Source organism: Grampus griseus, assembly GCF_964374135.1.
Source record: "Grampus griseus genome assembly, chromosome: 1".
NCBI classification, from domain to species: Eukaryota; Metazoa; Chordata; class Mammalia; order Artiodactyla; family Delphinidae; genus Grampus; species Grampus griseus.
The window spans coordinates 5,654,914-5,679,234 of NC_139017.1; the positions used below are offsets into that span (position 1 = coordinate 5,654,914).

General features: G+C 38.2%; 1 protein-coding gene across 2 annotated transcripts in view; it reads left to right on the forward strand.

Moving 5' to 3' along the window:
- KCNT2 (potassium sodium-activated channel subfamily T member 2) overlaps positions 1-24,321 on the forward strand; it is a 369,346-nt gene that overhangs the window by 18,996 nt on the left and 326,029 nt on the right. The gene's annotated exons all lie outside the window — the stretch shown is intronic.

Consider the following 24,321-nt stretch of genomic DNA (forward strand, 5'->3'; position numbering starts at 1 on the left):
CTTAGTAAAAATTGATTTAACTATTTATATGCCTAAAGCCTTCTTTTAATGAAATGACATGAATATGATACGCTATCGATTCAATAACTGACACAATGAATAAAAGGGAAAGTTAGATATTTTCAAAACACCCATAGAGATCCAAGAATATCAGGGATATGCAGTGATAGCGAAATATAATGTGTCAATGAATATAATAAATGTCACAAACATACCTATTCATACTTTTATAAGGGAGGGGCAACTTCTTAGATTGAGAAGGTGTGGCTGTTTTCAGAGAGGTTGTCTTTGGATTGTGTAGACACCCCAGTGATAACTAGTTTTAGTTTTAGAACAGAAAAATGAGGCAAACTATTATGTTTAAACTTATTAGAAAACTCAGTTGATAATAGATCATTCAAATAATTTTATTCTTTTATTTAAAAAATCAAACTTTGGTCTTTAGTCCCAGTAATTTCTGGACTACAAATACTATGCTAAATAGTATTTTTTATAACATTTTTTAATATAGTTGGTACATTTTAATGTGTAAAATTGTTCAAAGAATACATAAAATGACTATTTGCATATCTATGTATACATATTGTTTATTTTATTTGTAGTGACTTTAATGGATGTTGTTTACATGAATGGAGTTTTACCCCAGAAGATAGGTTTTTTTTTGTTTTTTTAATTTATTTTTTATACAGCAGGTTCTTATTAGTTATCCCTTTTATACGTATTAGTGTATATATGTCTATCCCAACCTCCCAATTCATCACACCACCACCCCTACCCCGCCACTTTCCCCCCTTGGTGTCCATACATTAGTTCTCTACATCTACATTAGTCTCTATTTCTGTCCTGCAAAGTGGTTCATCTATACCATTTTTCTAGGTTCCACATAGATGCGTTAATATATGATATTTGTTTTTCTCTTTCTGACTTACTTCACTCTGTATGACAGTCTCTAGATCCATCACATCTCTACAGTGACCCAATTTCGTTCCTTTTTATGGCTGAGTAATATTCCATTGTATATATGTACCACTTCTTTATCCATTCATCTGTTGATGGGCATTTAGGTTGCTTCCATGAACTGGCTGTTGTAAACAGTGCTGCAATGAACTTTGGGGTGCATGTGCCTTTATGAATTACGGTTTTCTCTGGGTATATGCCCAGTAGTGCGATTGCTGGGTCATATGGTAATTCTAGTTTTATTTTTTTAAGGAACCTCCATATTGTTCTGCATAGTGGCTGTATCAGTTTACATTCACACCAACAGTGCAAGGAGTTTCCCTTTTCTCCATACCCTCTCCAGCATTTGTTGTTTGTAGATTTTCTGATGATGCCCATTCTAACTGGTGTAAGGTGATACCTCATTGTAGTTTTGATTTGCATTTCTTTAATAATTAATGATGCTGAGCGGCTTTTCATGTGCTTCTTAGCCATCTGTATATCTTCTTTGGAGAAATGTCTATTTAGGTCTTTGGACCATTTTTGGATTGGGTTGTTTGTTTTCTTGATATTGAGCTGCATGAGCTGTTTATGTATTTTGGAGATTAATTCTTTGTCCACTGATTCGTTTGCAAATATTTTCTCCCATTCTGAGGGTTGTCTTTTCGTCTTGTTTGTAGTTTCCTTTGCTTTGCAAAAGCTCTTAAGTTTCATTAGGTCCCATTTGTTTATTTTTGTTTTAATTTCCATCACTCTGGGAGGTGGATCAAAAAAGATCTTGCTGTGATTTATGTCAAAGAGTGTTCTTCCTATGTTTTCCTCTAAGAGTTTTATAGTGTTCAGTCTTACATTCAGGTCTCTAACCCATTTTGAGTTTATTTTTGTGTATGGTGTTAGGGAGTGTTCTAATTTCAATCTTTTTTTTTTTTTTAACATCTTTATTGGAGTATAATTGCTTTACAATGGCGTGTCAGTTTCTGCTTTATAACAAAGTGAATCGGTTATACATATACATATGTCCCCATATCTCTTCCCTCTTGCATCTCCCTCCCTCCCACCCTCCCTATCCCACACCTCTAGGTGGTCACAGAGCACCGAGCTGATCTCCCTGGGCAGGGTGTATGCCCAGTAGTGGGATTGCTGGGTCGTATGGTAGTTCTATTTTTAGTTTTTTAAGGAACTTCCATACTGTTCTCCATAGTGGCTGTATCAATTTACATTCCAACCAGCAGTGCAAGAGGGTTCCCTTTTCTCCACACCCTCTCCAGCATTTATTGTTTCTAGATTTTTTGATGATGGCCGTTCTGACCGGTGTGAGGTGATATCTCATTGTAGTTTTGATTTGCATTTCTCTAATGATTAGTGATGTTGAGCATTCTTTCACTTGGTTGTTGGCAGTCTGTATATCTTCTTTGGAGAAATGTCTATTTAGATCTTCTGCCCATTTTTGGATTCGGTTGTTTGTTTTTTTGATATTGAGCTGAATGAGCTGCTTGTAAATTTTGGAGATTAATCCTTTGTCAGTTGCTTCATTTGCAAATATTTTCGCACATTCTGAGGGTTGTCTTTTAGTCTTGTTTATGGTTTCCTTTGCTGTGCAAAAGCTTTGAAGTTTCATTAGGTCCCATTTGTTTATTTTTGTTTTATTTCCATTTCTCTAGGAGGTGGGTCAAAAAGGATCTTGCTGTGATTTATGTCATAAAGTGTTCTGCGTATGTTGTCCTCTAAGAGTTTGATAGTTTCTGGCCTTACATTTAGGTCTTTAACTCATTTTGAGTTTATTTTTGTGTATGGTGTTCTAATTTCATTCTTTTACATGTAGCTGTCCAGTTTTCCCAGCACCACTTATTGAATAGAGTGTCTTGTCTCCATTGTATATACTTGCCTCCTTTGTCATAGATTAGTTGACCATAGGTGCATGGGTTTATCTCTGGGCTTTCTATCCTGTTTCATTTATCTATATTTCTCTTTTTGTGCCAGTACCATATTGTCTTGATTACTGTAGCTTTATAGTATACTCTGAAGTCAGGGAGTCTGATTCATCCAGCTCTGTTTTTTTCCTTAAAACTGCTTCGGCTATCCAGGATCTTTTGTGTCTCCATACAAATTTTAAGATTTTTTTGTTCTGGTTCTGTAAAAAATGCCACTGTTAATTTGATAGGGAGTGCATTGAATCTGTAGATTGCTTTGGGTACTATAGTCATTTTCACAATATTGATTCTTCCAGTCGAAGAACATGGTATGTCTCTCCATCTGTTGGTATCATCATTAATTTCTTTCATCAGTGTCTTATAGTTCTCTGCAGACAGGTCTTTTGTCTCCTTAGGAAGATTTATTCCTAGGTATTTTATTATTTTGTTGCAATGGTATATGGGAGCATTTCCTTAATTTCTCTCTCAGATTTTTCATCATTAGTATACAGGAATGCAAGGGATTTCTGTGCATTAATTTTGTATCCTGCAGCTTTACCAAATTCATTTATTAGCTCTAGTAGTTTTCTGGTAGCATCTTTAGGATGCTCTATGTATAGTATCATATCATTTGCAAAGAGTGACAGTTTTACTTCTTCTTTTCCAATTTATATTCCTTTTATTTCTTTTTCTTCTCTGATTGTCATGGCTAGGACTTCCAAAACTATTTTGAACAATAGTGGTGAGAGTGGACATCCTTGTCTTGTTCCTGATCTTAGAGGAAATGCTTTCAGTTATTCACCATTGAGAATGATGTTTGCTGTGGGTTTGTTGTATATGGGCTTTATTATGTTGAAGAATGTTCCCTCTATTCCACTTTCTGGAGAGTTTTCATCATAAATCGGTGTTGAATTTTGTCAAAAGCTTTTTCTGCATCTATTAAGATGACCATATGGTTTTTATTCTTTAATTTGTTAATACGGTGTATCACATTGTTTTGCGTATATTGAAGAATCCTTGCATCCCTGGGGTAAATCCCACTTGATCATGGTGTATGATCCTTTTGATGTGTTGTTGGATTCTGCTTGCTAGTCTTTTGTTGAGGAATTTCGCATCTATATTCATCAGTGATATTGGGCTGTAATTTTCTGTTTTTTGTAGTATCTTTGTCTGCTTTTGGTATCAGGGTGATGGTGGCCTCATAGAATGAGTTTGGGAGTTTTCCTTCCCCTGCAACATTTTGGAAGAGTTTGAGAAGGATGGGTGTTAGCTCTTCTTTAAATGTTTGGTAGAATTCACCTGTGAAGCCATCTGGTCCTGGACTTTTGTTTGTTGGAAGATTTTTAATCACAGTTTCAATTTCATTACTTGTGATTGGTCTGTTCATATTTTCTATTTCTTCCTGGTTCAGTCTTGGAAGGTTATACCTTTCTAAGAATTTGTCCATTTCTTCCAGGTTGTCCATTTTATTGACATAGAGTTGCTTGTAGTAGTCTCTTAGGATGCTTTGTATTTCTGTGCTGTCTGATTTAACTTCTCCTTTTTCATTTCTAATTTTATTGATTTGAGTCCTCTCCCTCTTTTTCTTGATGAGTCCGGCTAATGGTTTATCAATTTTGTTTATCTTCTCAAAGAACCAGCTTTTAGTTTTATTGATCTGTGCTATTGTTTTCTTTGTTTCTATTTCATTTATTTCTGCTCTGATCTTTATGATTTCTTTCCTTCTGCTAACTTTGGGTTTTGTTTGTTCTTCTTTCTCTAGTTCCTTTAGGTGTAAGTTTAGGTTCTTTATTTGAGATTTTTCTTGTTTCTTGAGGTAGACTTGTATAGCTATAAACTTCCTTCTTAGAACTGCTTTTGCTGCATCCCATAGGTTTTGGATCATCGTGTTTTCATTGTCATTTGTCTCTAGGTATTCTTTGATATGCTCTTTGATTTCTTCAGTGTTCTCTTGGTTATTTCGTAACGTATTGTTTAGCCTCCATGTGTTTGTGTTTTTATGTTTTTTTTCCTGTAATTGATTTTTAATCTCATTGAGTTGTGATCAGAAAAGATGCTTGATATGATTTCAATTTTCTTAAATTCACTGAGGCTTGATTTGTGTCCCACGATGTGATCTATCCTGGAGAATGTTCCGTGCGCACTTGAGAAGAAAGTGTAATCTGCTGTTTTTGGATGGAATGTCCTATAAATATCAATTAAATCTATCTAGTCTGTTGTGTCATTTAAAGCTTGTGTTTCCTTAGTAATTTTCTGTTTGGGTGATCTGTCCATTGGTGTAAGTGAGGTGTTAAATTCCCCCACTATTAGTGTGTTACTGTCGATTTCCACTTTTATAGCTGTTAGCAGTTGCCTTATGTATTGATGTGCTCCTATGTTGGGTGCATATATATTTATAATTGTTATATCTTCTTCTTGAATTGATTCATTTTCATTATGTAGTGTCCTTCCTTGTCTCTTGTAACATTCTTTATTTTAAAGTCTATTTTATCTGATATGAGTATTGCTACTCCAGCTTTCTTTTGATTTCCATTTACATGGAATATCTTCTTCCATCCCTTCACTTTCAGTCTGTATGTGTCCCTAGGTGTGAAGTGGGTCTCTTGTAGACAGCATATAGATGGGTCTTGTTTTTGTATCCATTCAGCAAGCCTGTGTCTTTTGGTTGGAGCATTTAATCCATTCATATTTAAGGTAATTATTGATACGTATGTTCCTATTACCATTTTCTTAATTGTTTTGGGTTTGTTTTTGTAGGTCCTTTTCTTCTCTTGTGTTTCCCACTTAGAGAAGTCCCTTTAGCATTTGTTGTAGAGTGGTTTGGTGGTGCTGAATTCTCTTAGCTTTTGCTTGTCTGTAGAGCGTTTGGTTTCTCCGTCAAATCTGAATGAGACCCTTGCTGGGTAGAGTAATATTGGTTGTAGGTTTTTCCCTTTCATCACTTTAAATATATCATGCCACTCCCTTCTGGCTTTAGAGTTTCTGCTGAGAAATCAGCTGTTAACCTTATGGGAGTTCCCTTCTATATTATTTGTTGTTTTTTCCTTGTTGCTTTCAATAAGTTTTCTTTGTCCTTATTTTTTGTCAATTTGATTACTATGTGTCTTGGCGTGTTTCTCCTTGGGTTTATCCTGCCTGGGACTCTGCACTTCCTGGACTTGGGTGGCTATTTCCCTTCCCATGTTAGGGAAGTTTTCGACTATTATCTCTTCAAATATTTTCTTCGTTCCTTTCTCCCTCTCTTCTCCTTCTGTGACCCCTATAATGCAAATGTTGTTGCATTTAATGTTTTCCCAGAGGTCTCTTAGCCTGTCTTCTTTTCTTTTCATTCTTTTTTCTTTATTCTGTTCCGCAGCAGTGAATTCCACCATTCTGTCTTCCACATCACTTATCCGTTCTTCTGCCTCAGTTATTCTGCTATTGATTTTTCTAGTGTATTTTTCATTTCAGATATTGTATTGTTCATCTCTGTTTTTGTATTGTTCATCTCTGTTTGTTCTTTAATTCTTCTAGGTCTTTATTAAACATTTCTTGCATCTTTTCGATCTTTGCCTCCATTCTTTTTCTGAGGTCCTGGATCATCTTCACTATCATTATTCTGCATTCCTTTTCTTGAAGGTTGCCTATCTCCACTTCATTTAGTTTTTTTTTCTGGGGTTTTATCTTGTTCCTTCATCTGGTACATAGCCCCTGCCTTTTCATCTTGTCTGTCTTTCTGTGAATGTGGTTTTTGTTCCACAGGCTGCAGGATTGTAGTTCTTCTTACTTCTGCTGTCTGTCCTCTCAAAGAAACAGTTTTGTCAACTGCTATTTTCACTTAACATATTGTTAAGTAGATCTAATTAAATCTGTTAAGTGAAGTGTATCTTTAAGTAGATTCCTGAAATGAGATTATTTATGATTGTGTAATATTCCATGATATGAGTGATCATATTTATCTAATTCATATTGTTATTAGGCTGTAGGTTGCTTTCATGCTATTTCACATTCTTGTCTCTAAATATTTGTAAGCATTTCTAAGGCCTTGCTGATGATTTTCCTAAAATAAATTCCTAAATGTGGTATTACCATGTCAATTTTAAAGCTTTTAACGTGTATTTCCATACTGTACTCTAGAAATATGTTTCAGTTTCTAGATACAGTAATTATTAATTGGTGCCCATAACTATGCAGATTTTAGATCATTGTAAAAAAGAAGTTTATAACATGGTTGCCTAGGGAGTGCTATATTAGTCTTTTCTACATTCCTTGGGTATCATCCTTGTCTCATCATATATATTTACTTTCCTTATGTATTTTCCTTATATCATTATACATGCATATCATTGGCAAAACAAAAGCAAAGAAGAAAAAGCAAGGAAATTGACACGTCAGTGCATGTTTTAGCAATAACAATAAAAGCTACTGCTTTTATGAAATTTCAAAATGCTTACAGTAAGATAATGCTTTTGCTTGCTAGTAAAATCTCTATTTTGCCCTGTGCTGGTAGCAACAAAAAGAAAGGAAAAAGATGAACAAATCACACATAGACCTTGACTGCTAGGAAAAGCTAATGAGGTAAATGAATAATAGTCAGGTTTTTATTATTTCAAGTAAATCATCACATTTATGGCATACTACTCCCAAGACAATAGGGCAGCAGCTTTTTGTTTTAAATGTTTTATTTTTTTTCCTGTTTTTTGTTTTCCTGCATATTTCATCCCCATTCAAATACTATTTAATTCACATTCACATTGAACTATAAAAGCTGAGATATTCAAAAGCCACTCACTCTTGGGAATTCCCTGGCGGTCCAGTGGTTAGGACTCCATGCTTCCACTGCCAGTGGCCCTGGTTCAATCCCTGGTTGGGGATCTAAGATCCCGCATGCCTCGTGGCATGGCCAAGAAAAGAACAAAAAAGCCACTCAGTCTTGAAATAGTACTTAGTAACTGTGTGGTCTTGGGCAATTATTTAATCTCTGTAGTCTTAGAGTCCTCAACTATAAAATGAGGGTAGTAATCTTACTGCCTTTGGGAGTGAGATAAAGTAGCTTTGAAAAAAGTTGAATCTTGATAGTGAAAGTTTATTGCTGTTTTTTGTTTCCTAGGTTTTGAGTCTATTTTAACAAAATATGGTGATTGTGCTTTGGAGAGTCAAGCTCCAAGGTGAGGAATTCTTTCTTTCATTAGTCACAGACGACGAGACTTTTGTTCTTCCATGAGCACTTATTAAATACTGCAGTTAAGAGATCAAGGGAAGGACCTGTGAAAACTATATAGTTTGTTATGGTGAGATATAGTGGAAGAAATTGTAAACTGTACTACTTACTGGTTAAAAATTTTTTTTTCTCAATTTTTATTTTAGTAGCTGTCTTGACTATTTTCCTCTGGCTGTATATTTCTCTCCACTTGTCTTCCTAGAAACTTAAGCAGAATTCCATTATAGAATCTTGAAGCCAAGTAATTTCACCCTAAGTCCCAAGGTTCCTATTCTAGCAAAGCCTATCAATTTACTATTAACAAAAAATTCAGTTAGGGAAAAAAGGCAGGATTTTCCTTTTGACAACAATATTTCTAGTCACGGCAATGTTTGGTGATATCCTTTCCTGGGAATATGTTCATTCATCTGTATTCTCTTTGTCTTATCCCCACACTCTGCTGACTTAACTGTGCAGACACTGTCCTCTCTGCTAACCCTACTTTCTTTGGAATCTTCTGGAATTCCTGCACCATCATAAATACATTTTCTTACACACTCAGTACTTTTCAAAGAGAGTCCACTGCATCTGCTTATTTTATTTTATTTTTTAAAATTTTTATTGGAGTGCAGTTGATTTACAACGTTTTGTTAGTTTCCCATGTACAGCAAAGTGAATCAGTTATACGTATACATATATCCACTCTTTTTTAGATTTCCCAAATAGGCCATTACAGAGTATTGAGAAGAGTTTCCTGTGCTATACAGCAGCTTCTTATTAGTTATCCATTTTATATATAGTAGTGTGTATATGTCAATCCCAGTCTCCCAGTTTACCCCTCCCCCCTCTTATCCCCTGGTAACCATAAGTTTGTTTTCTACATCCGTGACTCTACTTCTGTTTTGTAAGTAATTCATTTGTACCCTTTGTTTTAGATTCTACATATAATCGATATCATATGATATTTGTCTTTTTGTGTCTTACTTCACTCAATATCTAGGTCCATCCATGATGCTGCATCTGCTTATTTTAAATCTTTTTCTAAAAAAATAAATTTATTTATTTATTGGCTGCGTTGGGTCTTCGTTGTTGCATGCGGGCTTTCTCTAGTTGCAGCAAGTGGGGGCTGCTTCATTGCGGTGCGCAGGCTTCTCATTGCGATGGCTTCTCTTGTTGCAGAGCACGGGCTTTAGGCTCGCGGGCTTCAGTAGTTGTGGCACGTGGGCTCAGTAGTTGTGACTTGCGGGCTCTAGAGCACGGGCTCAGTAGCTGTGGTGTACAGGCTTACTTGCTTCCCGGCATGTGGGATCTTCCCAGACCAGGGCTCGAACCTGTGTCCCCTTGCATTGGCAGGCGGATTCTTAACCACTGTGCCACCAGGGAAGAGAGTCCACTGCATCTGCTTATTTTAATAGGAACCAAGCTGTAATGTGAACATCTTTTCCATGAAAACTGCCCATTTTCACGCTGTTCTCCACATACCACAGGTCTGGGGGTGTGTTGCTGACCTTATAAATTATAGACCGTTACATCTCCATATCTTTGAGGTGCATTTTTTTTATTATGACCTTTGTTTTTTCCTTGTCGCTGTGTTCTCCCAACTTTTTAGTGGTTCTTTCATAGTCATGGAGGGTATGGGTACAGCTTCCATATTTTCTTCTCATCCCAGATTCTGCTATTCCCCTTTTCAGGTTCCTTACCTTAGTGAACGACCCTTTCTGGACCTTGCCTCTATGGTTCCTTTATTTTGATGACTTTCACGTCCAGCTTTCTTCAGCATCCTCTTATAAGGCTGGACCCTCCTGTGACCAGAATTGCTTTACTTCTGAGAACATACCCTGCAACCTCCCACTGTATGACTTCTTGACCTTGCAGCCCTCATGTCTTCACTGGCACCAAACTGATTCACTTTCACCTGTCAGCAAGAGCTTCAGTCCCTTTCCACTTTACTTCCAGGATTCTCGCCATTCATTTCTAGCCTCTGGTTTTCTTTTCTGCCTCTTATTTACCCTCCACTTCCTGTACTTCTTGTTGTCTTACTGCTCCACTGACACTTCTGTTAGAGTTTCTGATCATCTTTATTATGCCAGATCCAATGAACAGTTTTCTCTGATTCTCCTCTTCTTCTTTCTTGATACCTCTTTCGCTCTCTCTCTCTCTCTTTTTTTTTTTAAATTTTTTTTTGGGGGCAGCACCACGCCGCGACTTGTGGGATCTTAGTTCCCTGACCAGGGATTGAACCTGGGCCCTGGCAGTGAAAGCACAGTATCCTAACCACTGGACCACCAGGGAATTCCCAAAACCTCCTTCTCTTGATTTCTACAACATCATTCTCCTTTAGTTTATGTCCTGTATGTTCCTTCTTAGTTCTCCTTTATAGGTTTTCCTTTCTTTTACTTACTCCTAAAAATTATGGTTTACCAAGGGCCCTTTCTTCGTGTTTTGCTCTCTTCACTTCTTACCTCTTTCTAGTCCATTTCACTCAAATTTTAGTAACTGTAATGATGTATTGATGATTTCCAAATCTCTATATTTGTCTTGCTCCTCTATGTAAATTTATATATACCTAAAATTATATTTACCTTTTCCCACTGAGCGTCTTTGCATAGCTGACGTTCAAGAAATGCCTCAGTGTAGAATGTACAAAATTAATTTTATCTCTTTACAACTATCTCTTCTCTGGTATTTTGTTTTAGGGGAATGGTAGCAACACACAACCAGTTGCCCAAACCAGGAGCATGAAATTCTAACTAAACCTTTTTTGGTAAGGCAGCTTGCACAATTTGCCCTCTGTCCTTCTACCTAATTCCCCAAATCCTCTCAAATCTCAGCTTCACTTTTGCAAATTCACTTTGCCTGTTTGCATAAAAAGGAAAGGAACTCTTTTTGTTTAATACCGAAGGTGCCCACATTAGCGATTGCATTTTTGTTGTTGGTGGTGGTTTTTATTAAAGTGAAGTATAGTTGATTTACAATTTTGTGCTAGTTTCAGGTGTACATTAAAGTGACTTAGTTATAATTTTCAGGTCATTACAAAATATTGAATGTAGCTCCCTGTACTATATTGTAGATCCTTGTTACTTACCTATTTTATGTTATAGTAGTGTCTGTTAATCCCATACTCCTAATGTGTCTCTGCCTCTCTCCCTCTCCCCTTTGGTAACCATAAATTTGTTTTCTATGTCTGTGAGTCTGTTTCTGTTTTGTAAATAGATTCATTTGTATTCTTTTTTAGATTCCACATATAAGTGATATCATGTAATATTTGTCTCTCCTTGTCTGACTTACTTCACTCAGTATGGCAATCTCTAGGTCCATTCATGTAGCTGCAAATAGCATTATTTTGTTCCTTTTTATGACTCAATAATATTCCATTGTATATATGCCACATCTTCTTAAACCAGTTGTCTGTTGATGGTCACTTGGGTTGTTTCTGTCTTGGCTATTGTATATAGTGCTGCTATGAACATTGGGGTGTAAGACCTTGCATTTTTAACCCATGACAATAATTATACATTATCAGAAGTTATAATTTATTTCTTACCATATTGAGTCTAAAGAGAGAGCTTAAAATGTCAGATAGGGTGATGTGCCTTTTCCTTGCGTTTTCCCACCAGATTTCCTCCCTCACATTTTTAAAAGTTTAAGGTAACATACAAATTTAAAGTAATAAATAGATAAAAGAATGTAGTGCCTTTGTGAGCATATGGATTTGGGAAGTTACAAAAATGAAATACTTAGGAAAAATATCTCCTGCTTCCCACTCCCTAAATATGTAAAAACAATTTTTCTATTATATAAAAAAGTGAAGCACTGCAACCTAATCTATATTTTCTTGCCACAGATTAGCATTTATGTGATCTTTTTTTTTTTTTTCGGTACGCGGGCCTCTCACTGTTGTGGCCTCTCCCGTTGTGGAGCACAGGCTCCGGACGCGCAGGCTCAGCAGCCATGGCTCATGGGCCCAGCTGCTCCGCAGCATGTGGGATCTTCCTGGACTGGGGCACGAACCCGTGCCCCCTGCATCGTCAGGCAGACTCTCAACCACTGCGCCACCAGGGAAGCCCCATTTATGTGATCTTATACTAAGCCTTTGTGATATTAATAGCTAAAAGCTAAATGCTAAAAAGATTGTATTCCATATAGACTGATGTTTAAAGTTTAATTTGTTGTAAAATCTTGCTTGTTTTGTAAATAGCTGTAGTTGCTGTAATTCCTTGAGAATAAATGACCTGGTTTTGAAAAAGTGTTTTTATCAAAATACATGTACATTGTTCAAAAAGTCAGCAGTTATCCTAAGGCTTAGAATAAGAAAACAAGACCAACAGAAACAGTTGGCCCGGGACTTCCCTGGTGGCGCAGTGGTTAAGAATCCGCTTGCCAATGCAGGGCACACGGGTTCGAGTCCTGGTCCAGGAAGATCCCACATGCCACGGAGCAACTAAGCCCGTGCGCCACAGCTACTGAGCCTGCGTTCTAGAGCCCACGAGCCACAACTACTGAGCCTGCGCACCCAGAACCCATGCTCTGTCCGCAGCAAGAGACGCCACCACAATGAGAAGCCCGCGCGCCTAGAACCTGCGCACCACAATGAAGAGTAGCCCCCACTGGCCGCAACTAGAGAAAGCCCGCGGGAAGCAACAAAGGCCCAACGCAGCCATAAATAAATAAATAAATTTATTAAAACCAAACATTTGGCTCCTGCCAACATGTTATCAACATGTTAAAACAACATGGTTTACCTTTCAGACAGAAACACTTTTCAGTCTTTTACCTGTTTCTTCTATAGAGTTTTTAACTCACTGTAGTATATTTCTTAGTTTTTTAGTCTCTGGCAGTATTTGTTGACTTCCTTCTGTAGAAGATGAGGAGTTAGAAGTCCGATTACACCACCACCACACACACCTTCCGTTCCCCATCTCCCCACTATAGTCCTGCTTGCTTAGGGGATGCCAAGGATGTATATTTTACGACTACTGAAATATTGCTCAGAGCTGAGTAATGTAGTAATGTATTATGATTAACTTTTTCTTATTCAGATTTTTTGCTCTTTAGGAATTTAATCAGTTTCATTTTTTGGGTTTGTTGGTTTGTTTGCCTAGCTTTCCCGCAATACTCTAACAGAACTATATATAAAGGCTTTCTCAGTGTGGTCAGACACATCAGGGATTGTATCAGTCAGGATGGTTCAGGTTGTGCTAAGGTCAGAAACAGCCTCAAATCCTCACTTGTTCTCTGTGGAGCTACTCAGGTACCCCTTGCCCTCCCACTGAACCATCTTCATGCTTCATTCTGGACTCAACTCTTTCGGCTTCTTTTCTCTCTGTTGATCTGGGACCTCAGTTCATCATTACTCCATCATCTTGGGGATTGTCCTCATTTTCTCATATTGGAGTCTCCTATTTTCTAAGTTTGTTTACTCCTTTCTGTTGGTGGAATACATCTTCCAGAAGCTTCCTGAGAAAGGGTTTTTAAAAGGAAAGATTTTTGAGCTGGGACATGTCTAAAAATATTGCTATTCTACCATTACATGTGACTAAATACAAAATTTATTTTGGAAAATTATTTCCTTTTAGAATTTGGAAGGAACTGTTCCACTGTCTGTTATTTTCCTGTGCTGCTGCTGAGAACCCCATGATCATTTGAGTGACTCGCTTCTAGGTATTGAAAACTTTCATCTCCATTCTTCTGATAGTTCATGATGATGTACCTCGGTGCAGGTCTTTTTATTATTACATTTCATTAATTTAGTAGTGAATGACCAAAAATTAACTGGAAGCTCTATGAATGGATGGGATTTGTTGCCTGTGGACTTTACTGGGGATGATACGAAGAGGAGCTGACTGTTTCTTTGTCATTTTCCCCTTCCCCCGCCCCCACCCCCTGCCCCCATCTGTAGTTCTTACCTCTTGGGCTAGTTTGTCCAGATTTGAATCCCCTAAATCTTGGAAAAGAAGTCATTTTTACATTAACTTACAATAGCAGCCTTTAGCATAAGCCCCCTGTCTTGGACAGTGCCACCTCCCTCCCCACTTTCTGTTCTCCCTGGTCTACCCTGGTCCACCCTGGTGTAACCTCTTTCATCGTCCGGTGTTCTGGGAGTCAGGGAATGATATTTGCCTAATTGTGTGTGATGGAACAGGGGATGTTGGTACTAATAGACCTTTTATCCACTCTGTTTTCTCACCAGCCCTTCCTCTACTCCCAAGGTTCCCACTTCCCAATAACTTGGTCTTTCCAGGTACAAAGGTGCTTCTTGTCCTTCTGTGTTATCTAACATCTGTGTCAATTCTGGAGCAGTTTCAGTTGACTCGTTTTTCTGCTAATGATGGAGTCTGTAATGACTACTCATTTCTAAATTTTGCTTACAAATGAAAACTTTTTCTAATATCAATCTCTGTGCCTTGAGCTCTGTTCTCTTCCATCAGTGATCTAGGACAGCAAATAAGTAATATATAGCATTAAGTAAAATCTTGCAACATCCTGAAAGCAGTGCAGATTACATTTCTCATGGTTTGTTGTCCTTTTTTCCTAGTGAGAAAAGTATCCACAAACTGTAAAATAGCACATGTGAGAAGGAAACAAAGAACTTGAACTTCAAAGGATTGTATTTTCTGGTTTCTTTGCATTTTTTTTGCGGTACGCGGGCCTCTCACTGTTGTGGCCTCTCCCGTTGCGGAGCACAGGCTCTGGACGCGCAGGCTCAGCGGCCATGGCTCACGGGCCCAGCCGCTCCGCGGCATGTGGGATCCTCCCGGACCGGGGCACGAACCCATGTCCCCTGCATCGGCAGGCGGACTCTCAACCACTGCGCCACCAGGGAAGCCCTCCTAGTGATTTTGTATTGGATTCCAAACATTGTGAATTCTGTCCTTTGAGACAGATATTTTATATTTCTGTAAATATTCCGAGCTTTATTTTGGAATGTTGTTATTTGGAAACTGTTTGATCCTTTCAGGTCTTGCTTTTGAAATTTGTCAGGCAGCCCCAGAGCAGTGCTCAGACTAAGGTTTATTATTTCCCACTACTGAGGCAAGACCCTTTGAGTCCTCTAGCCCTGGGCATCCTGAGTTTCTGCAGGCTATTTGGTGTAAGCCTGGGTACAGTTCCTGAGCCTGTGTTCTTTGCCAGGCACTGTTACTGCTGGTTCTTTCCCAGCCTTAGTTTCCTGGCATGCATGTGATAATCAGCAGTCAGCTGAGTACTTGAGAATGTCTGCTTATCTCCAGAGTTTTTTCTCTGTGCAACCCTCTCCTCTCTGGTACTGAATCCTGTGATTTCTCGCTGCCTTGGTTTTTCCAGACACTTAGCTCTGTCTTCTCAGTTCAGAGGCTGCCAGGCTCCATCTGGATCTTACTGTCTGTGAGCAACTTTCTCAAAGCAGTTACAGTAAATCGAAGCAACTGTAGGGCTCACCTCGTTTGTTTCTCATCTTTCCGGGAATACCATCCTCTGTTGCCTGAGGTTCATTGCCTTGAAATTGTGTGTGTGTGTGTGTGTGTGGTCAGTCTTTTTGTTGTTTCTGGGGTGTGTGTGTGTGGATCTGGTGTCTGTTACTATATCTAGGCCAGTAGAAGCTACAGGATAGATGTTGTGTTTTTTTTTGTTTTTGGTTTTTTTTTTTTGCGGTTCGCGGGCCTCTCACTGTTGTGACCTCTCCCGTAGCGGAGCACAGGCTCCGGACGCGCAGGGTCAACGGCCATGGCTCACGGGCCCAGCCGCTCCGCAGCATGTGGGATCTTCCCGCACCGGGGCACGAACCTGCATCCCCTGCATCGGCAGGCGGACTCTCAACCACTGCACCACCAGGGAAGCCCTGCTGTATTTCATAAAATAAAAATTAGGTATTATTTTCTCTTTTCTCCAGATTAGATAACAAAACTATTAATAACTGATTCTCAGCAAAACTAAATGATTTTCTCAGGACCATGTAACTATGATAGAGCTGGGATTCAAACCCAGGCCCACTCTACCGTACTATTCTATCGCTACCCAATTTTGTGTACTTAGTCGAGTTTTCTTTATCTTAGAAATGTCAGTCTATTTCTTTCTCTCTTTATCTCAAGAAATTTCAAGTACCTGCCTGTCAGGTACTATTATAAAGGAAACCATGCTATAAAGGCATTTACAGTAGCTGGGAAAGTAAATAAGAGTTCCATGTAGCATGGTGTGATCAACTTGCAGGTGTCGTGAGAGCACAAGGAAAGGAAGGACCAGGGGAGGATCTGAAGTGGACCAGTTGCTTGAGTGAGTCCAACAGGTCAGTGTGGTAGGAACCTGCAGAAGGAATAAAATGTGCAAAGGTGCAGAACCACGAGAGAGCATGGAGAACATAAGGAACTGGCGAGCCAGGGGCTGGAGAATGCCAGGAGATAACATTGTGAAGGTAGGGAGCTTTCTGATCATGAAAGCACTCCATGCCTCTCTCAAATTTTTAGAGTTTTTTGGCTGATGGAGGAGGGAGACTACTGAATAATTTTAAACCACGAAGTGACCTGCTGGGAATCCAGTTTTGGATCTTTCTCCTCTGCGTGTACTAAAGGTTAGCTTTGCTTTAGCGAAGATTTGGATGATTAAGTCTGGCTGTGACACAAGATATATGCAAAATGGATATAATTTCTGGTTCAAATTTCTGTTGGGGAAGTTCTTTACAGTCAACGAATTATTTCTTAGAGATAAAGGCACATTGCCTAACGGTGTCATTACATTTTGAGATTTTAATGGGTAATTTTTTGCCCTGGTAAGAGTGTGTATGTAGGTGGATGTGTGTACACATACACGTGTATTTATGTATATGGTTTTATGCTGTATTATATATGTTATCATTAGAAGTATGATGTATGGCAAAACAAAGCAAAAGAGAGGAGCTTCCTAGGGGAGAGCATTCCTAGTTTGTGTTGAAGATTCAGACACCCCAGATCTTTAAAAATCTGACATAAGTACATATAGATATTCCCTCATTGATTAAAGAATGGTTTCACTCATTCAGTGAACATTGTTGAGTCTTCACGATGTGGCAGGCACTCAAGTCAGGACTGTGGATACAGTGATGAATGATATAGTCCCTAGCCCTCTCAAGTGGGATTAACATGTATTTCAGCAGCTGTAATTATGATAAATGTTGTGATAAAATTTGTATATAAAGGAAGTTATTCAGACCGGGATAAGCTTGTCAAAGTATCAAATTGGTGTAGATAATAGAAATTACCAAAAGCACTGGCTTAATTATGTAATACTCAAACATGACACCTCCACCTTAGTGCCTCACAGAGGTGTCAGTGTCCTGTAAAAAATGAATTTGGAAATAGTGAGGTTCAAGAAACAGTTTACACGTTCATGGATCAGAAGACTCAATATAGTAAAGATGTCATTTCTCCCTAAATTTATCTGTTGGGTTAAGACAATTTCTATCATCATTTCAGCAAGGTTTTTTTGTAGACATAGATGAATTCCAAAATTTTTATGGAACGGTAAAGTCTCTAGAATAGCCAAAACAGTTTTGTGGGAGGAATAATAATGTGGAAATAATCGGTCTTCTCAATGTTAAGGCTTACTGTATAGGCACAGTATTCAAGACGCTGTGGTCCTAGAGGAAGGACGCACAGAGCTGGACAGAACTGGATAGAGAACCCAGAAGTGCACCCATACAAATACGTCCAATTAATTTTTAACAAAGGAGCACAAGCAGTTCAATGGAGGAAGAATAACCTTTTCAAAAAACACTGCTGGAGCAATTGGACCTCCGTAGCTAAAAAAATGAACCTGGACCTAAGTCTCACACTTAACACAAAACAACTCAAAATGGTTCATGGAATTACACGTAAAACATAAACTAACATTTCTAGGAGAAGACATGGGAGAAAATCTTTGGGACCAAGAATAGGCAAATGGTCCTCAGACCAACACTAAAAACAACCCCCTGCCCCCCTGCCCAAATTGTGCTTCATCAAAATTCAAAGCTTTTGTCGGGAGGATGAAGTGACAAATTACAAACTGGGAGAAGATATTTGCAATCCACATTTCAATAAAGGACGTGTTTCTGGAATATATGGAGAACTCTCAAAACTCAGCATTGAAAAAGAAGCAAAAACAATCCAGCTAGGAAATGAGCAAAAGATAAAGATACGCACAGACATTTCACCAAAGAATATATACAGATGGCAGATAAGTGTATAAAAAGATGTTCAATATTGTTAGCCATTAGAGAAATGCATATTAAGACCACAAGGAGCTATCATTACATACCTCTCAGAATGGGAAAAAAAAAAAAGTGATCCTTGCCATCAAATGCTGGTATAGTTGTGGAAAAACTGGAGCACTCTTGCATTGCTGGTGGAAATGTAAAATGGTACAGCCGCACTGGAAAATAGTTTGGTAGTTCCTTTTAAAACTGAAAATAGATTTACCATATGACCCAGCAATTTCAATCTAAGGCAGTCTTAGATTTTCATACAGAAACTTGTACACAGATATTCACAGCAGCCAGTCCCTAGTTATATAAACAGTGGTACATCCATACGATGGAATACTAGTCAGCAGTAAAAAGGAAAACTGATTTATAAATTCGACAACTTGGATGAAACTCAAAGAAATTATGCTGAAGAAAAAAAAGCCAACCTCAAAAGAATATATATGACATGATTACATGTATTTAACATTCATGAAATAATGTGATTATAGGGATGGAGAGCAGATTAGTGGTAGTGAGGTATAAGTGATGCCGGTTGGTGGAGAGACTCTAAGCAGATGGCAGGAGGGAGTCTTGTGATGATACAATTAAATATCTTGATTGTGTGGTAGTTACAGGCAGCTACACGGGTGATAAAGCTTTGCAGGGCTACACATACAACACACACATACCAGTGAGTGCATTTACAACTGGTGAAATCTGAATAAGCTTTTTGAATTGCACCAATTTCAATTTTTCTGGTGTTACTATTGTGCTATAGTTATGTCATATGTTAACATCGAGGGAGCCTGGGTGAAGGGTGCACAGAACATCTCTGAACATCTTTGCCCTTCTGTGAATTTATATCATCTCAAGATAAAAGACTTAAAAAAAAAAAGCAAGTGATAAACATAAATAAAATAAATGCCTCCTGGGGGAGAACAGTTTTCATGTCTCCTCCATTAGCACTGAAAATTGTTAGAAATAAAATGACCACATCTTATGAATATTTTAGCCAGTTTTCTATGTATTAGCACATTCAGACGCTCCTCCCTCCCTCTTCTTCTCCTCTCTGTGCCTCCCTCCCTTTTTTTCTTTTAGTCATCAGTTATTTAGTGCTCAAAACACCTTGAAGGATACTGCATAAACATGTAGAAGGAAATATGAATATCATGTATCAAATCTTCAGTCTAACTGAGTTCTACAGAGTGACTCATCAACTTAAGTTAAGATCATTTTCACCTGGTCTGATTAGAAAGCAAGACTGTCCCTGATCAGTAAAACTAAAAGCTGATTCTATGAGAAGATAAACAAAATTGATAAACCATTAGCCGGACTCATCAAGAAAAAAAAGGAGAATACTCAAATCAATAGAATTAGAAATGAAAAAGGAGAAATAACAACTGACACTGGAGAAATACAAAAGATCATGAGAGATTACTACAAGCAACTCTATGCGAATAAAATGGACAACCTGGAAGAAATGGACAAATTCTTAGAAATGCACAACCTGCCAAGACTGAATCAGGAAGAAATAGAAAATAAGAACAGACCAATCACAAGCACTGAAATTGAAACTGTGATGAAAAATCTTCCAACAAACAAAAACCCAGGACCAGATGGCTTCACAGGCGAATTCTGTAAAACATTTAGGGAACAGCTAACACCTATCCTTCTCAAACTCTTCCAAAATATAGCAGAGGGAAGAAGACTCCCAAACTCATTCTACGAGGCCACCATCACCCTGATACCAAAACCAGACAAGGATGTCACAAAGAAAGAAAACTACAGGCCAATATCACTGATGAACATAGATGCAAAAATCCTCAACAAAATACTAGCAAACAGAATCCAACAGCACATTAAAAGGATCATACACCATGATCAAGTGGGGTTTATTCCAGGAATGCAAGGATTCTTCAATATACACAAATCAATCAATGTGATACACCATTTTAACAAATTGAAAGAGAAAAACCGTATGGTCATCTCAATAGATGCAGAGAAAGCTTTCGACAAAATTCAACACCCATTTATGACAAAAACCCTCCAGAAAGTAGGCACAGAGGGAACTTTCCTCAACATAATAAAGGCCATATATGACAAACCCACAGCCAACATCGTCCTCAATGGTGAAAAACTGAAAGCATTTCCACTAAGATCAGGAAGAAGAAAAGGTTGCCCATTCTCACCACTCTTACTCAACATAGTTTTGGAAGTTTTAGCCACAGCAATCAGAGAAGAAAAGGAAATAAAAGGAATCCAAATCGGAAAAGAAGAAGTAAAGCTGTCACTGTTTGCAGATGACATGATACTATACATAGAGAATCCTAAAGGTGCTACCAGAAAACTACTAGAGCTAAGCAATGAATTTGGTAAAGTAGCAGGATACAAAATTAATGCACAGAAATCTCTGGCATTCCTATACACTAATGATGAAAAATCTGAAAGTGACATCAAGAAAACACTCCCATTTACCATTGCAACACAAAGAATAAAATATCTAGGAATAAACCTACCTAAGGAGACAAAAGACCTGTATGCAGAAAATTATAAGACACTGATGAAAGAAATTAAAGATGATACAAATAGATGGAGAGATATACCATGTTCTTGGATTGGAAGAATCAACATTGTGAAAATGACTCTACTACCCAAAGCAATCTAGAGATTCAATGCAATCCCTATCAAACTACCACTGGCATATTTCACAGAATTAGAACAAAAAATTTCACAATTTGTATGGAAATACCAAAGATCCCGAATAGCCAAAGCAATCTTGAGAATGAAAAATGGATCTGGAGGAATCAGGCTCCCTGACTTCAGACTATACTACAAAGCTACAGTAATCAAGACAGTATGGTACTGGCACAAAAACAGAAAGGTAGATCAATGGAACAGGATAGAAAGCCCAGAGATAAACCCACGCACATATGGTCACCTTATCTTTGATAAAGGAGGCAGGACTGTACAGTGGAGAAAGGACAGCCTCTTCAATAAGTGGTGCTGGGAAAACTGGACAGGTACATGTAAAAGTATGAGATTAGATCACTCCCTAACACCATACACAAAAATAAGCTCAAAATGGATTAAAGACCTAAATGTAAGGCCAGAAACTATCAGACTCTTAGAGGAAAACATAGGCCTAACACTCTATGACATAAATCACAGCAAGATCCTTTTTGACCCACCTCCTAGAGAAATGGAAATAAAAACAAAAATAAACAAATGGGACCTAATGAAACTGCAAAGCTTTTGCACAGCAAAGGAAACCATAAACAAGACCAAAAGACAACCCTCAGAATGGGAGAAAATATTTGCAAATGAAGCAACTGACGAAGGATTAATCTACAAAATTTACATGCAGCTCATGCAGCTCAATAACAAAAAAAACAAACAACCCAATCCAAAAATGGGCAGAAGACCTAAATAGACATTTCTCCAAAGAAGATATACAGAATGACAACAAAAACATGAAAGAATGCTCAACATCATTAATCATTAGGGAAATGCAAATCAAAACTACAATGAGATATCATCTCACACCAGTCAGAATGGCCATCATCAAAAAATCTAGAACAATAAATGTTGGAGAGAGTGTGGAGAAAAGGGAACCCTCTTGCACTGCTTGTGGGAATGTGAATTGGTACAGCCACTATGGAGAACAGTATGGAGGTTCCTTAAAAAACTACAAATGGAGCTACCATATGACCCAGCAATCCCACTGCTGGGCATATACCCTGAGAAAACCATAATTCAAAGAGAGTCATGTACCAAAATGTCCATTGCAGCTCTATTTAGGATAGCCAGGAGATGGAAACAACCTAAGTGTCCATGATTGGATGAATAGATAAAGAAGATGTGGCACATATATACAATGGAATATTACTCAGCCATAAAAAGAAACGAAATTGAGCTATTTGTAATGAAGCGGATGGACCTAGAGTCTGTCATACAGAGTGAAGTAAGTCAGAAAGAGAAAGACAAATACCGTATGCTAACACATATATATGGAATTTAAGAAAAAAAAATGTCATGAAGAATCTAAGGTAAGACAGGAATAAAGAGACAGACCTACTAAGAGAATGGGCTTGAGGATATATGGAGGGGGAAGGGTAAGCTGTGACAAAGCGAGAGAGTGGCATGGACATATATACACTACCAAACGTAAAATAGATAGCTAGCAGGAAGTAGCCACGTAGCACAGGGAGATCAGCTCGGTGGTTTGTGACCACCTAGAGCTGTGGGATAGGGAGGGTGCGAGGAGGGAGACGCAAGAGGGAGGGGATATGGGAACATATGTATATATATAACTGATTCACTTTGTTATAAAGCAGAAAGCTAACACACCATTGTAAAGCAATTATACTCCAATAAAGATGTTAAAAAAAAAAGACTGTCCCTGAGTAACTTTTTAAAAAAGATAATTAAGCGATGAAATGTAATGCTGTATGTATAACCGAATCCAAAGCACTGTGTCTACTCATTCCAACCACAAAAAGTGCAATTGATTTTGGATCTGAGTAAGCCATGAAGTGATTAAACACGCACATGTATGTTCAGGAATTATATTCTCTACGTTCATAGAATTTTAAATGTACCTCTCAGAATTCTCTCTCTCTTGCTCTCTCTCTCTCTCTCTGTCAGCTTTATTTTATTCTTAAAACTTTACATTAGTCATAACTCTCACATTTTCCATGAAGACAGTTAAGGTAATTCTTTGAAGTTAAATGCAGTGGACGAAGTCTTTGTGACAGTTGTTTCCTAATCTTCGAATTAGAAGATTTGGTCAAATATCCACTGTGTGCCTTGCGGAAGTTAAAAACCTACACTCAACTTTTTCAAAATTCTGAAAAGACAAGGCCTGCTGTGGTTAAAAAATCCTGGAGATTCTTTCCTTTCTGATGTACATGGGTTCTTTTATTTCATCCTAGCATCCATCTAAACGTGAGACACTAGAGCCCCTTTCCATTTATAGCCCCATTTATATGGAGTAGAACTTATGCCTAACGTTTTCTGAGAAGCACTAAAGAGTCAGCATGCATCCAGAAACAACTGAAAATCATATGCTAGACCTTCTTACTCCTAAAGCCTTTGCAGCAACTCTTTTGTTGGTGGTTCCCACGTGTTACTTCATTTTACAAGGTGTCTGGCCTTCCAGCATCTCAGGAAATTTCTCTTTTCCTTTGTCATCAGCTTTTCTTGAAAGCCTACGTTCACCTATCCAAATGCATCATGGTGCTCAATAAAATAAAACAGCTTTTTAATGATAATAGCTACACTCATTAGAAAGCATCTGGATGTCGTAACGGTGGTGCCTTACTGATGATCCCACCAAACGCGGTGATGGTGGCTCTGATTTGCTAACAAGGTGACGAAGCATATTTATTTTTGTCAGTTGGATACTTCTTCCTCAGCCTTCTCTAATTCACTTCATGGCACTCTCTCACTCTCTTTACTTCTAGAAGGCCAAGATTAATCCCCCTAAGATCCCTTTTGTTTGTTGATATCTAGATCTGCCTTCCTTTTTAGATGCTGGGAGACACCCTCATTCACTTGCCCAGTCACTAGGTCATCATACCAACTTCTACCACCCAAGCTTAGGCTTCTCTGGATCTGGAGGATCCTGTGTCAGGCAGAGTTTTCCCTGCATTGGGAGAAATCCCAAGCCCCTAGTAGATCTTTGTATCAGATCTAAAACTTCAATTTGCAGGGTTTAATTTTTGCAAGAGGGTGAGTAAACTCTCAAAATATGTCACTACCATATTCTCTTCTTTTACAGTCAAGATTTGTTGTCATTTGCTAGTCCACCAGAGAAAGAGATTAAAAGGTGAGCACTTTTTAAAGCTCATTAGCCCCTTTCTACAGGATCTGAGCCTTATGGAGTCAGTTGGATTGTTTCATTCATGGTGTTGGAATACATTACCTCTCAGGTCCTGCTTCTCAGTTTTAAAATCTCCTTTAGGCAAGTTTTAGCATCTGCATAATCACACAATCAGCGTCAGACTTTTAGCATGGATATACATTCCCCCAAATACACATTATATCCATTACTAAAACAAAAGAATTGATATCTCTGCTTTGTGACATCCCCAAAACACACTTCAGCCCTCATTCCAAGCTATTCC